The sequence below is a fragment of the Notolepis coatsorum genome (genome assembly GCF_963971535.1).
Source record: "Notolepis coatsorum genome assembly, chromosome: 7".
Lineage (NCBI taxonomy): Eukaryota > Metazoa > Chordata > Actinopteri > Aulopiformes > Paralepididae > Notolepis > Notolepis coatsorum.
Window position 1 is genome coordinate 100841373 of NC_140171.1, and position 14548 is coordinate 100855920.

At 45.3% G+C, this 14548-nt stretch overlaps 1 protein-coding gene across 1 annotated transcript in view; it reads left to right on the forward strand.

Annotated features, from left to right (window-relative positions):
• The window catches only part of sun2 (Sad1 and UNC84 domain containing 2), an 84064-nt gene that overhangs the window by 15067 nt on the left and 54449 nt on the right, over positions 1 to 14548 (forward strand). The gene's annotated exons all lie outside the window — the stretch shown is intronic.

Here is a 14548-nt window from a genome sequence, read left to right on the forward strand (position 1 = left end):
GTGGGGAGTGGGTGCTACAGTGTGTTTGTTTAAAGTGGGTGTGTGCTATAAAGTGTGTGTAGTGGGTGCTACAGTGTGTTTGTTTAAAGTGAGTGTGTGCGTGTGGATGTGTGTGCTATGTGTGTTTGGTGGTTGTTGTTGTGTAGTGTTCATTCATTGTTCGTTTAGCAGCCTGATGGCCTGGGGATAGAAGCTACTTCTGAGTCTTTCTGTGCTCGCCTTGAGACTCCTGTATCGCTTGCCTGACGGCAGCAGTTCAAAGAGGCAGTTGTTCGGGTGGCTCGAGTCCTTAATAATTCTCTTAGCCTTCCCCTTGCAACGCTTGTAGTAAATGTTCTGGAGGGTGGGGAGCCCCCCTCCAATTGTGCGTTCGGCTGAACGTGTCACTCTTTGTAGTCTGCTTTGGTCTTTTGCAGTGCTATTCCCAAACCAGGAGGTGATGTTGCCGGTCAAGATGCTCTCTATTGTACATGAGTAGAAGTTCTTAAGGATCTTCTGGCTGACTTGGAACTTCCTTAGGCGCCTGAGGAAGTAGAGGCGTTGTCGTGCCTTCTTCACCACACTGTTAATGTGTATGGTCCATTTCAAGTCCTCGGATATGTGGGCTCCGAGGTACTTGAAGCTGTTGACTCTCTCAACCGGTGCCCCGTCGATGCTGAGGGGGCTGTAGTCCTTGACCCCCGACCTCCTGAAGTCCACAATCATCTCCTTTGTTTTGCTGACGTTCAGGGAGAGGCTGTTTTCCTGGCACCATCCCGCCAGGACCTTGACCTCTTCCAGGTAGGCCCTCTCGTCGTTGGCAGAGATCAGGCCCACCACCACTGTGTCGTCAGCAAATTTGACGATTGTATTGCTACTCCGCTGAGCCACACAGTCGTGTGTGTACAGGGAGTAGAGGAGGGGACTCAGAACACAGCCCTGGGGGGCCCCTATGTTGAGGGTGATGGATGAGGAGGTGCAGTTGCCTGCTCTCACCACCTGGGGTCTGCCAGTCAGGAAGTCCAAGACCCACTGGCAGAGGTCATAGCCCAAGCCCAGGTCCCTGAGCTTGGCTATGAGTATGGAGGGGACTATGGTATTGAATGCCGAGCTGTAGTCGATGAATAGCATTCTCACATAGCATGCTCATGTGTGCTTGTGTGTGGAGAGTTCAGTGTTCAAGGCTCTGATGGCCTGGGGGAAGAAGCTGAGCCGAAGTCTCTCTGTCCTAGTAGCTGGTGTTCGCAGGCGTCTCTGCCTGACCTCAGCAGCATGAACAGGCTGTTGTTGGGGTGGTGAGGGTCTTTCATTATTCTGCAGGCTCTGGATTTGCACCTCTTGTTGTATAGAACCTGCAGGGGTGGTAGTGCAATACCCGTGGTACGCTCGGGTATCTCTGTAGGGCCTTCTTGTCCTGTGCCGTGCTGTTTCCATACCAGGCAGTAGAGCTGCCGCGGTATTGATGTTTTCCTTACCGCACAAATTTGCGAAATATTTCCTACCGCTGCGGTTATTACCGCACACACACACACACACACACAAAAAAAAAGTTTGAATGCATTTTTTTTGTAGTCTACTCTTTATAGCATATAGCCTGCCTCTAGTCTAAATGTCTATCTTTAGAGGATGACTTTGCAGCATGAATATTGTTTGGGATTCGGCAAGCACGCATTCATTAAAAGTGAAACACGGATTCGAAGTATCCCCTCTGTGTCGCGGGCAGGGGTGGTAGCGGCGCGCCCGCCGGTTACCCCCTGACCCTTTCTTCTTCTTCTTATTATTATAACGTTACTACTTATGATTACAAAGGCATTCGTTTTGTGGCATTACGTTATATAGTTACACGTTCGTATTTACCGGACCATAGCAAGGCAAGCGTTACTCAATTCATATCTCAGTTCCTTTCTTTGCTCAGAGCGTGCAGAGTTGTACCCATTCTGCGGTCTGTTAATAAAGTTTTCAATCAGAGTTAATAAAGTTTTCAATCAGACAAGTGTATAGAACGAAGGGCTTTTATTATAACATTTCGTTGCAGTAAAATCATTATGCCTCGTTCCCTGAGGAGCGACGGTACGTCGGTAATCCACTCCGGTCTCCGGTGGGAGCTAACGTATATTAGCCGTGTTGTGACTGTGAGCTCTGATCAATGGCTGAGATTCAGGAAGTAAAAGCACTGCAAGACGATCCAATGTGTGACGCGTCTCTCTTCTGACCAATCAGTGGTCTGCAATGTTTCATATGACTTTTCTGGTACCCAATAGGGTCGCTTGGAACCTCGATAGAGGAGTAGGGTATATCTGCAGAGCCGCAAGCCCAACGAGAGAAGGGTACTTTATTAGTATAAAAAAAAAACAGCAATGACGCGGTATTCAGCCTACTCTTGCGGTGGGCGTGATGTAACAGCGATACCGCGGTAATGCGGTAATCGCGGCAGCTCTACCAGCCAGTGGTGTTTCCAGTCAAGATGCTGGGATAAAAGAAGGAAGAGAGGACGGGAAGCGACAGACAGACTTTGTCTCAGTGCCTGAAAGATGCACTTGGCCTCTCCATATTACCCACTTTAGATTTTGCCCATCATACTTTACGCACAAGGTCAAGTGAAGAAGACGGCGGCCCACCGAGGACCTTCATCGTCAGATGTCATTACTTTCAAGAGAGGGAGGAAATTCTAAGGAGAGCCAGACAGGGGAAACGAGTGACCATCGGAGACGGTGACGCTATCCGCGCGCATCAAGATTTTACGCAAACTGTGGCCAAACAACGGGCCCAGTTTAACGAAGCACGGGGCTTGCTCAGGTCCTGTGAGGGGGTACGCTTTGGCTTGTGGTACCCTGCAGAGCTAAAAGGTGCGTATCTGTATGCTTGCTTACTTTGTATTTTCTTTTTCGAACTGAACATCAGCAAATGGCATTTAGGTGCGCACCTGTTGTACTCTTATATCTGCTTTCCGGGCTCAGTATAGGAGCTCGCAAGGTTTTCGTTAATACTGCAGACACTGTTTTATATCTAATTTGGTTTGTTGTTTTGTCTAATGGGCTGGGTTAACAATACTATGTAGATTCCACGGGAATCACGCAGTGAACGACGCCAATGAGGGCGCTTCTGACAACTAAAGGTGTGTATCTGTATGCTTGCTTATTTTGTATTTTCTTTTTTGAATTGAACGGCAGCAAACGGCATTTAGGTGTGCACCTGTTGTACTCTTATATCTGCTTTTCGGGGTCAGCTATGAGCTGGCGATGTTTTCGTTAACACTACAGACACTGTTTTATATCTATTTTGGTTTGTTGTTTTGTCTTGTGGGCTGGGTTAATAATACAGACTGTCTTGTCTGTAGATTCCACTGGAATCATGCAGTGATCGACGCCAATGAGTTGATGTGTTACTTTGTATTACTTCGCAGTAACTGCTAACGAAGCACTTTAACGCCTCAGCCTCTATTTTTATGCTGTGTTTTCTTCATGACAGCGTTGTTTTGTGTTATAGGAAGCCCGTTCTGAATGGTATGTCTTGCTGTGCCAGCCTCATTATAATACAATAGGTGTTGCGCTTAGCGAATACGGGATCACTGGTCTGCTTTAATGGCTGTGGTGTTAATTTTTTCCTATGATATGGTCCGTCTGTGCGAGGTTAAACAGAGCGGGCCATGTCTATGTTATGTGGATACAGTCAGCTCATACTATTGTCACGCTTGCACGTAGCGTTTGATTTTGAAGGACTGTTCCCTATTCCATCACTTCCGGGACCAAACCAATGAGGCTCTTTACAAGAGGGCATTTCAGGGACTCTAGAGTGCCTTTTGATGGACTATCCATCTATTCTATTCTTGACCATTATTTTCAATGATATGCATGTCATGCTGCCGTAAATCCAGTGTTTTAATTTTAACAAGAAGGTGTTTTTTTGTTTTTTTTGTTTACTACAGAAGGTAAAGACTGATTGTGGTTAGACTGGTTAGTATTATTTCAGTTTTAGTATTACACGGTTCTGGTAAGGCTCAGCCCCACAGGGTAAGCTTTGAATATGGTTTTGTTAGAGGAGGAAAGACAAGTAGAGGTCTCATTTGGTGAGGGGCCGGCAGGGGGATCTTGGGATGTTTTGTGTTTTGTGTTTGTATCCTTGTTTTCTCTCGTGTTTTTTGTTCATATCTTTAACACATTGGTTGCCAATGATGAATGACAAATTATCGCTTGGTTGCCACCACTCTAATCAATGAGAGGACGAGCACATTTGCGAATACTTAAACTATATCATACGGTTATCCTATAACCCTAGTTATATGAGTATAGCGAGCGCTCTGCTCTCTTGGAACTATCCCTTTATCCGATCTAATAATGAATAATTCTTCTCCACATGTACACACCCATCCGCCTGGCCACACCCACATCCGCTCCTCTACATAAGCAGGGTTGTGGCCACACAAACAGCTCCTTCCCAAGTCTTTCACCACCGAATGCGAAGACCACGGGGTCCTCAGTGAGTCAGAGCAGAGCGCTCGCTATACTCATAACTATGGTTATAGGATAACCGTATGTTATATTATCGTATAGCTTACGCTCTGCTCTCTTGGAACACAGGAGCTGAGCAGAGCGGAAGCTCGACAGATGTACCCGCTGAGGCCCCCCACAACCATCAGAACCGGGGAGGACCCGAGCCCCCGGACCCCCCTAGAGGGGGACGGGTGGGAATCGGATCCGACTGTGCGAAGAGGGTTTAGCACCTCAAACACACAGAGTGAGCAGATCGTGGGACTTACCTTCACACAGAAGGACCCGCGACCATCCCACATGCCACCAGGGAACGAACGGGAAGCAAAACACCCCCGTCACAGCCCCCAACATCACAGGGTCAAAGGTCAAGAACCCAACCCTGTGGCAAGGCCGTAGCAGCGGAGCGCGGAGGAGGACCCAGCCCCAGGAACTGCCTGAGGGCCAGGACCCCCCGAAAAAAGGGGGCCCGGTGAGGCCAACGATGCCGTAGCATCGAGACCCCACCAGACGGTCACTGGTGACACCACCCCCCACATCCCCCAGCGTATCGGACAGGGCCCAATCCAAGAGCAGGCCCTTCCCCCCTACGGCACGCCGCCCTGAAGCACTCTAGCTTACTGCACCTGGTATTCCCAGGGGGTCCCCCATCCAAGAACTAACCAGAGCCGAACCTGCTTAGTTTCCAAGATCTGATGAGATCGGCCGTGTCCAGGTTGGCATGGCCGTAAGCCCCAAGAGGCTACCCCCCCACAATACTGTGGGGTTGATCCCTCAATCCAGGCAACAGGCCAGAACTCGACCTGTGCTTGGAGCACTGCGGACTAGACAGACGCCTAAGGGGTCTACTGTAAGAACAGTACCCGGCGGAAGGGGTGTTCGGTATGCTGTGCACCATGTCATGACCTCAACAAACCCGACCCCTCCAGCGGGGTCGAGGTTCAAGGAGAGGCAGACACAATTGGCAGACGTCATTGAAAGATGTGGGGGCACACTCTCGGGCAGACGGGGTCAAGCCCGGCCTCAACCCGAGAGTCGACTCTGCTACCAACACACCGGAGAACCAACCACCTCCCTATGTTTAGCTTAACAGGAGGCGGTTGTTCCCTTAACCCACCAAGAAAACGTAGAAACATAACTGCACGTATACACAGGCTATACAAGCAGTACAAGTGTTTCAGTTTTCAAAGGGTTAACCCAGGCCAACAGGTCGACGAGAACGAGTCCGTACCTGGGCCTGGCGGACCGGGACCTACACAGGGATGCCTAGAGGGGTAGACAGCAACCACCTCGACAGCCCCCTCCCATCCCTGCCCAGCAGGGGGAGGGAGGAGTGAAACAAATGGAGAAGGACCAGGCCCCCTAACAGCGCAAGGTACAACACAGTATGGACCAAGCCCGTCTGTTATGGGCAAGTTGTAGTGGCATACATATGACACACATGGTTCGTACGGGTGCTGGAAATCCTTGAAAATGCTTGTATTTCAATGGGCTGTTTTCAAGGTTAAATGTGCTTGAATTGTGTATAAAGTGCTGGAAAGTTATTGAAATTGTAATTGCACTTTATACTTTCATAATAAATCGCTATCAGACTGAATAGTTTGGTTTTTAGATAAAGAAATAATCTGTGTGTGTGTGTGGCCAACATGCCGGGAGGCTGTCATTTAATGAGCTCTGGCTTGGAGATATAAAATATAATTCATGGTTAAAAAGAGTAGAACATCCCAGAGTAGCCATGTGCAAAATATACAGAAAGGTCTTGCAGATTTTTACCATGGGGGAGAGTGCACTTTCGAGCCACATGAAAGGTGAGCCAATGAGCCATGGATGTTATTAACATGTCTTGGCCTGGCTCGCCAGGTACTACTAAGTTCGAGACTACAAGTGCTCCACACCTGTCTCCGTAAATGTTCATTATAAAATACCACTTCAATAATCGAAATAGTCAAGTAACACGCAGAATACACTATTGGAATTACAAACTCGTGTTTACCGGACTCTGTTTTTCACCGCAGTGTAGCCTATAGCCTAACGTTAGCTAATTCCCTTCCATGTATTTCAAAACACGAAAACTTGTTGTGTATTGAAATGGTATTTAATTTTTATAACGGAACATTTACGGAGACTGGTGTGGAACTGGTGTGGGGCAGTTGTAGTCTGGAACGCAGTAACATACTGTATATGTGTATGTCATGTATGTCATAAATGTTATGATGAATTGAAAATGGGGGACCCTGATGTAAACAAGACGAAAGTATTTCTCTGGTCTGCATCCCCTTAACAATTGTGTATATTGAGCCGTACTGTATTGTACCCATTCTGCAATCTGTTAATAACGTTTTCAATCAATCAATCAAACGTGACGAGCCAGGCCAATTTTAGCATGTTAATTTATGGAATATGCAATCTAACAGCAAATGTGAACTTTACAGTAAATTACATGGATAATAATGTTAAGGTAGTTAGTTCATAATTGGGCCAACGGCCCAATACACACTGTAATAGAGAGCAGAGCAGAAAACGAACAGTTTTCGAATGCATCGCATCATCCAACTTTGACAAAGACCGGTCTCCAGCACAGAGCCTGTAACCTCACGGATGTCTCCTGGCCAATAGGAAACGCGCCAAGTGACGTATCCCATGGCCGGGGGGAAATCCTGTGACCCACCCATCCTAACATGGAGTGGAACCAGGGAACCCCCCCTTCCCCCTCCCTGTGACGCGCTGCCCCTCAGCCGACAGGGAAAACTGACAGGCAGGAGGTCCCACCTCCCGGCCAATCAGTAAAAAGGGGGGGAGGATTTATCAGCCCACCCCTTATGACCCCTCACCCCTGATACGATGCAACGACAAAGCAGAGCCATGACACCAGTCATAGCGTGCTACATGAAAGCGCATTATACCTGTTAGGGTAACAGCTTCACATTCTGCACGCCAGCCACAGACGATAACCTCGTCTGTGCAAAAACTGGCTTTATACATGGCTTCAGGCTCATGTGCGAACTTGCCACCTGAATTTTTTACACTTTTACCCTAAAGCAAGAAAAACACAGACCAAGAGAGGGGCCAAGGGCCTTGGTACAAGAGCTACACATGTAACTTCTGTAGACCAACACCTAACCCAGTTGTGGATTCAATGCCACGTTTACTTAAACGTGAACATGATACACACAACCCTCTATCACAACAAAAAAGGGCAAAAGTTCACTCTCACTACTGCAAGAGGAAAGCCGCTTTTTATGATGAGAGAAGACATAAGTCCTCGATCAAGTGCTGGTCACAGGCCTTGCTAAGTCTACATAACAGCCACCAAACACATTTCAGAGAAATTGCCTCTCTAAGCAAGAGCACAACCCCAGCAGAATCAACACACATTTTGTAAACAAAATCATATTTGAGGGGAGGGGGGGCAGGGGCAAACCGGGGAATAATTTCACCCACCCCTCACCACCTCACCGCTGATACGACGCCAAATGTGTAGAGTAAAAGCTTTACATCATGCACAACAGCCACAGCCGAAAACCTTGTTTGAAAACAGGTTTCCCACAGCTCTGCTTATGTGTGAAAAAACTTGCCACTTGTTATTTTCATCATTACCCTCAAGTAAAGAATAACAAGCTAAGAGAGGGACTCAGCCCTCGATCATATGTCACTATGCACAGCATTGTAGGGTAACACCCAGCCAGTTGTGGGCTCAGCCACGTTGTCTAAACGTTAATGAACACACACGTCTCATCATACAACAAAAACCCAGTAAATTTTTACTCACGTAAAAAACAACGCTGTTCTTAGGTAGAGAGAAGACATAAGCCTTGGCCAACGCTAACCTAAACTATACAAAGCGACCAAGACAATTTTCACACCACACGTCGTATCTCCAAATGTAGTGAAGTAACATATGTTTTGTAAACAAAGACATCGTTATTAACAAAAAATATTCGGGAGGGGGAGGAAGGAAGAGTGGGGTAATGTCCAATGGACACCTTACCTGCACCAACGAATGCAGGACGAAAGGCCGCAACACAGGTTGGTCCACCACGTTGACGAAGGCCTCTCGCTGGCAAGGCCAGAAGAAGCAATGGCCGGAGCCTTGCTCCGGTGTGACGCCCCCCTCCTGCAGCCGGTCATGGCGCAGGCCCGACGACATCTTCTGCCAAAGATGACGTCGTAGTCAGAGTGCCAGGGCCTGCTATTCTCATGGCTAGCGCCAATGGTTGTAGCACAAGCTAAACAGCTAACTCTAGGCTAACTGATAGCATCAAGCTAACGTTCCCAGCCGAGCGCAGCCGGCAGCTAACGTCGTAGCTAAACAGCTAACTGGCTAACAGTTAGCTCATACCGGCTATCGCTAGCCACTAGCTAACGCAGAAGCAAGCTAAGCGGCTACTACTGAAAACTGTACAACGTGAGAAAAGCAATACAGGCCAACACTCCAGACAGCCGCTGTCTTTTCCTCTTATCCGAAGAAAAAAGGGAAAAAGGCAACACACGCCTCTCTTTAGAACGGTGTTTACCAGACACAGCGGTGTCGGCAGCAAGCCCCTTGTTGTACGCGAGCTGCAGCCAACCTGAGCTCAGGGATATTCTCATAATGAACACCAAGCTCACCTCCCTTGTGCCGGGTGTTTTTCATCTTGAAAAGCGGGGCCAGCACGGCGACAGAGGGTATCCGTTTGTCCAGAGACCCGGGGAATTGAACCGCAGATTCGGAATCACGCTCCCAGGAAAACAAAGCTACGACTTCACTTGAGGAGGAGCTAATTTTATAGTGGAGCATCAGACTAGAACCCCCTCCACGCCGCTAAGGGGCAGCGAAAAAGGATCCTAGCCTGGAGCCGACCTTCGTAAGCTGTGCAGTTGACCCCCCACAACTGACACACCTGGCGCCCACGTCTAGACACTCTGGTGGCGAAGACATTATCGCTGTATTTCCTCGAAAAATAGTGAGAGAGAAAACAAAGATATTATGTCAACGCAGCTCCTTTTCTCCAATAACGTAACTCCTTTCCAATAACTATTTCGACACTAAACTGAAGTGGTGTATACAGGCACTTTACGGTGGTGAAAATAGGGAAGGAGCTGTTGGTGTGGCCACGACCCCGCTTATGTAGAGGAGCGGATGTGGGTGTGGCCAGGCGGATGCGTGTGTACATGTGGAGAAACATTATTCATTATTAGATTGGATAAAGGGATAGTTCCAAGAGAGCAGAGCATAAGCTATACGATAATATAACTTAAATTATGGCTATGGTTCTAATACACACACTGGAATACACACAACACGTTGTCATTTTCCGGCTGATTTATGATTCGTTTTCAAATAAACGCTAGATTATCGATAGTATATGTGTACTTATGCACGCTAGAGAAGCGGGCTGAAAAATCGATTATCTATGCCGTGCCTGGCGCTAACGTTACGCACACACTGTACACACACAGGAGACACGTTGTGAACGCTGTGAAAAAAAACTCTGATTAACCCAATACTGGTAAAATAAAGTCCTTACCTCAGATCAGATGTTCTGCAAAAAGATTAATCCAATTCCTGATCGCGTTTATTGATCCAACGTTATACCTCGAAACTAGGGATGTCCGATATTATCGGCCGACCGATATTGGCAGTAAAATGTGATATCGGAAAATATCGGTATCGGTTTAAAAAAAATAAAAACAATAACAATATTTGTTATATATATATCCAGTGAAATTATTAGTTACCTGAAATTATTCCGTTTTTTGGGGGGGGGGGGGGGGGGGGACCCTGCATATATCGGTATCGGTTGATATCGGTATCGGAAATTAAGAGTTGGACAATATCGGAATATCGGTATCGGTAAAAAAGCCAATATCGAGCATCCCTACTCGAAACACATAATCGACGCTTCTTCCAGTGCCCTCAGTGGATGCAATAGTCTCAGGTTACATGCCTCAGAAGTAAAATGTGGAGTCTGGAGTTTTTTTTTATGCATTCCCATCGACTCCATTCCAATGGGTGCAATACCATCCGGGAGACGATAGGGGGCGGTATTTGCCCTTTTCGAGGTCAAAACCATTCCCAATGATAACGTGAGGCTGGATGGATGAAAAATTATTGGATATCGCTAATAAAAGAAATAACGATTAAATAGCGAGATTTCTCGTCATTGGCACACAACGCATGGCGGCCAACAACGAGATTTCTCGTCGTTGGCACCCAATGTGTTAATGATGCATTGTTTTTATAGACTTGTCAATTAAAGGGCTCCTTGCCTGGGCTGTCTGTGACCAGGAGGTAATTATGTCTTGTTTTATACCACGGTATGGCTGTACCTAATCCTTATAAACTGCGGGGGGCAATTACAAAATGTACAACAATCACCCAGTGAAACGCAGTAAAATATTTGCACACTTATCAAAATTGCAAACAGATGTAGCCTTTTTAACTGAAACACATTTGCTTAATAAGAATCATAATATGCTGAAGAGGGGGGGCTTCCCGCAGATTTTTCATTCCAAATTTGATGCCAAATTCTGTGGTACAGCCATTCTTATTCATAGAGATGTGCAGTTTACACAATCAAAGGTGATATCGGGCAGCGATGGTCGCTATATTCTCGTTCAGGGACACCTGTTTAATATACCTGTATAAGACCGATGCAATTTTATTTTATTATTATTACTTTTCTTTTTCTCTTTTTGTCTACTTTATTTTTCATTTATTTTAGGTATTGTGTGGATGTAGTCATGTATTGTATGTATGTTTGTATGTATGTATATAATGTTGTTGTTGAACCTTAAAAAAAACCAATAAAAACGATTTAAATAATAACGTATGTATAATGTATATTCATTGATTCACTCGTATACAGAAATTCACTGGAATTGAAAATGTTTGCTTTTCGCATCAAATATTGATATGCGATTCAAATGTGATTAATTTCGATTAATTAACTATAAAGTCTAGAATTAATTTGATAATTTATTTTAATTAATGAATTATTATTATTATTATTATTATTATTATTATTATTATTATTATTATTATTATTATTATTATTATTATTATTATTATTATTATTATTATTATTATTATTATTATTATTATTATTATTATTATTATTATTTTCTGTCAAAGCTTGGGGCCAGCTTATATCTTATACATGATGACTCATTGACTCATTTTGGAACTTTTGTTACAGCAAACAGAAAATTACAGCAAATGCAAATCTTTATTGCAAATGTCTTGCCTCCCTGTCCAGTCTCTCTTGGGGACAGGGTGTGGAGGTTCGAACGGCCTCAGAAAACCTTTCTAGTCAATCAAAAGCCTCCATTTCTGAAACAAAATGCATTTGGACTATGGTGATGTGATTTATAGCCATGCTGCGGCTTCAACTCTTAAACTGCTGGCCTCAGTCTATCGTTCTTCCCTCAGATTTATTACTGGTGGTGACAGATATGATACCCACCACTGTGTCCTTTATGATATGATACCCACCACTGTGTCCTTTATGATATGATACCCACCACTGTGTCCTTTACGATATGATACCCACCACTGTGTCCTTTATGATATATATGATACCCACCACTGTGTCCTTTATGAAAACGTTGGATGGCCCATGGGCCTTCTCTGGTTGAAAGGCGTAACTATAATTTCTAAAGCCCTCATTGTTAAATTTCCCCCTTACATTACATTACATCACATCACTGTTGGAATGGAATCGTGGAACCTATTCCAAACGTTCAAATGACTGGTTGGTTCTTAGGATTCCGTGAGTTTTCTCTGAACTAGGAAAAACTGCTTTTTCCTTTGATGCTTCCAATTGATTGAAAACTTAGAATTTAGAATTGCAGCCTCCCGTAGGTGCTCTTTGAGAGCAGTTTTGAAGGTGGGTAGGGATTCACATTATTTTATGGCTGTGGGTAGGGCGTTCCACATTGTTGTGGCATAATTGCGAAACGTGTTTAGTCCCTTGTTTGAGCCGAATCTGTGTTGAACATGATTTGTGGAACTCCCTCTGGTGTTGTGGTCGTGGTATTCACTGACCTTTGGTAAGTATTTCGACATGTACATGGGTATCTTAGTGGTGTAGTGTATCTTGTAGACCAGGCCATTGCAAGTTGCTGTACTCTGTTGTCTACTATAAGCCATCCTAGGTTGTCAAAATGGGCAGGGGTGAGGTGGGTTTTGGGAATAAGGTCAAGCAGTAGTCTGACCAGTTTGTTTTGTGATGTTTGTAATCTTGTTTTTAGTGCCTTTGAGGTACTTTGGTACCACGAGGTGCAAGCATAGTCGTAGTACCCTTGAATGAGTGCTCCTGTTAGAGTCTTCAGGGTATTCTTGTTTACCAGAGAGGAGATCTGGTACAAGAATCTTGTTTGTTGGTTGACTTTTTTCATTACATTGGTTGCCATTTTGTCACAGGAAAGATTTGCCTCTAGGATGGAACCCAGGTATGTAATTTCATCTTTCCTTGTGACAATATTGTCACCCACTGTAACAGAGAAGCCGTTGTCCTTGCTGAGTTTGTTATTTGATCCAAAGAGAATGGACTCTGTTTTACCCAGGTGTAATGATAGTTTGTTATCAGCGAGCCAGGTACAGATTCTGCCGAGTTCAGAGCTGAGGGCTTTTTCAACCTGCAACTTGTCCCTGTCAGAGACCAGCAGGGCTGAGTCGTCCGCGAACAGGAACAAGTTGCAGTCACAAGCTCATGACATGTCATTTGCATAAATTAGGAACAGTAACTGTCCTAGTATGCTTCCTTGTGGAACACCACAGCTCACTGGGAGGGGGGGGGGGGGGGTAGTGTACTGTTTACCTCCACCATCTGTTCTCTCCCCTCCAGGTAGGATTGCATCTAGCTAACTGATTAACTATCAAAACCAATTGCTTTTAGCTTGTCAATCAGAATGGAGTGATTGACAGTGTCGAAAGCCTTTTGGAGGTCCAGCATGACCATGCCGCAGTATTTGCCTGCGTCCACCTCTTGTTTGATGTGGTCGTTCAAATAGAGAAGGCATGTGTCAGTGGAGTGGGATCTTCTGAAGCCATATTGGAATTCGTAGATTAGATTTTTCCCCGTGAGGTACTTTTCGACCTGTTCGTAGACTCTTTTTTTCCATGACTTTCGAGATGGAGGTAAGAATAGAAACAGGGCGGTAGTTGCCTGGGTATAATTTGCTGCCTTTTTTGTGCAGGGGGGGTCACTCTCGCAATTTTGAAGTCTTTGGGGACGTATCCCTGTTTTATGGAGATGTTTATTATGTGGGTGATGACTGGGGTGATGGCGGCTGCTGAGTCTCTGAGGAATTTGGAGGGGATATTGTCATGGCTAGTGGCCTTGTTAGGTTTGAGGGCACTCAGTTTTTTGAGTACCTCAACTGTTGTTACCATTTCAAGTTTGAAGTCCTCTTTGCGGACCCCTACGTTTTTGTAGAAGGCTAGGATGTGTTGTGTTCTACCCCAAAATGCCCTGAGTGGGAGGGTAGTTTATTAACCAGTGTTGTGGCTATGTTTGTAAAGAAAATGTTTAAGTAATTGGCCACATCCAGCTTGTCTGTGATGAGAGTGTTTTCTGTCTTTATGTTTATGTTTGTAAATTTGTTGGTTGTTGAGTAATTTCCAAAGTTCACAGGGTTTGTTTTTGTTTTCCTCAGTTTTGTCACTGATGACATTTTTTGTGTGCAGATTTAATCATGGTGTTTACATCGTTCCTTAGTCTGTTTCTTTGTTGTTTGAGTTCAACCACGTAGGCTTGGAGATCACTGTTAGAGCTTTTGGCAAGCTTTGTCTGACTTTTATGAAGTTCAGAGCATTTTTTGTCTCTGGTTTTCATTGCGGTCAGTATGTCTGAGTGCATCCATGGCTCAGCGCGATTTTTAACCCTGCTGGTTCTTAGGGGGGCCATGTTGTTTAGTATGGTTGAGAATTTGGTTTTGAATCCAAGCCATGTTTCTTCAACTAGTGTACCACTGAGCTCATCTGACCAGTCTCTCCAGTTCTTGGCTAAAGGCCTCGCTAGAGTAGGTTTTGAGGTCCCTAGATGTGATTGTTTTGTGACAGCCAGCCTTTTGTTTTAGCGTTTTGTGAGTACAGAATA